The sequence below is a fragment of the Chinchilla lanigera genome, unplaced genomic scaffold, assembly GCF_000276665.1.
Source record: "Chinchilla lanigera isolate Chin_1 unplaced genomic scaffold, ChiLan1.0 scaffold00154, whole genome shotgun sequence".
NCBI lineage: Eukaryota > Metazoa > Chordata > Mammalia > Rodentia > Chinchillidae > Chinchilla > Chinchilla lanigera.
In genome coordinates, this window is record NW_004955555.1 from 19,625 (window position 1) to 21,393 (window position 1,769).

Genomic DNA, 1,769 nt, shown 5'->3' on the forward strand with positions numbered 1-1,769 from the left:
CTCCGCATGGACAAAGTGAGATCTGGGAGAGGGGAACGGATAGGAGGGGAGGATGGGGATGTGAAGTGAAGGGAAGGAAAAGAAAGAGGTAGAGGAGGACAGAGGGGAGGGGAGATGAGAGGATGGGGTGGACAGAATGCGACAAGGGAAATCAGGAGAAGAAGAAGCAAAAAGCAGATGAGGTGGAAGGCAGCAAAAGATAGGAGGGAGAAACTGAAATGGGAGGGAAAGAGAAAGAGGCAACTAGTAGCTGAGGAAAAAATCAGGGCAAAGGGCAAAAAGAAGCAATAAAACGCCCTATAGGAGGAAAAAGAATGGGAACCCCAAAAGTGAGAAACAAGCCAAAGAGGTGGAGAGAGATTGAAACAGAGCCAGGTAGAATTAAGAATATCAGAAGGAGAGAAACAGACAGACAGACAGACAGACTTGTAGCTGGATGTCAAAGATAGAGAAATGCAAAGCAGGCCAGATTACCTGAGTCCCAGAAACAGAGGGAGTGTGTCCAGAGGGACAGATGACCCTTCCTGCAGCAAGGCTTCAGTCTTCCCTGACCCTCTCCTGTCGCCTTGCTCTGGACATAGGACAAGGCTGACCAGCACACTGAGTTCCACCACAAGAACCTCATCCTGACCTCGCTTTCACTCTTCTTTGCTGGCACGGAGACCACCAGCACAACTCTCCGCTATGGCTTCCTGTTTTTACTCAAATATCCCCATATCACAGGTGGGCAATGGACAGCCAATTGGGAAGGAATTGTGATGCCCTTTGGGTTGCAGAGTTGGGGTGAGGGGACCTCTTGGTGACAGAAAACTTTGGGCACTTGTGCCAGGAGCTCTACAGGCTTTGAACAGTCTCTCAACTAAGCCGGTGCTGAGGATATAGATGTAAATGAAAAATCTATTGACCTGTTTTTCTACTGCTTTTGCCTATCACACTGACAAATTGAACAATCCATCCATTCTTGCATCTGTTTATTAATTCACCTGTACATTTACTGATTCTTTTATCTATACTCATCTAAGAACATATACCTTTATCCATTTATTTGGATTAATTGACTCGAGCTGATCCTTTGAACACTGATACTTCTCACTTATTCATTGGCTCTTTAAATTACTCATACATCTACCCGTTCATCTATCTTTGAACAAGGTTTCATTCCTTATCAGCAGTCTTTCAATGCTTCATTCATGCTTCATTCATCCATCATTCTTTCATTTATTCAGTTCATAACACATTTTTTCACTCCAGATTACTCTTCATTCAAGCCTTTCCTCCACTTATTTCTTCATTTACTCATACCTTCACTACTTTATTCATTACACAATCCTCTATATACCTAGCATTCATATGATTGTCTATGGGTTTACTGTCTTATTTTTCTATGAACCATTTATTAATAGATTAATTCAACCATATACTAGTGATAAATCAAATACATATACCTATTCACTGATTTTTTCATCTCATTCATTCATCAGCCTTTTTATTTATTGATTTAGCCATTCATTCATTTATCATCCAGTTGTTCATGAATTAATTTCTTCTGCTATTATATGTTTTGGGAACTACTGACAAACTTGGTTCATTTCTTATTGATTGTAGAGGAGCAGTTTTCAGTTCTTCGTATAAAATTCATGCAAAGCTGTGGTGTGTGTGTATAGTTGTGGATATGGGGAGATAATTTATACCATTCACAGATTTTTTAAGGGTGCGAATTCTTGTTATTTTCTCCCTCTTGCTCTCACCCACAGCTGATTGCTTTGAAG

At 40.9% G+C, this 1,769-nt stretch overlaps 1 protein-coding gene across 1 annotated transcript in view; it reads left to right on the plus strand.

The window, feature by feature from the left end:
• Positions 1 to 1,769, plus strand: part of LOC102014836 (cytochrome P450 2B4-like) — a gene marked incomplete at its 5' end in the record, with an annotated part of 9,949 nt that overhangs the window by 2,787 nt on the left and 5,393 nt on the right.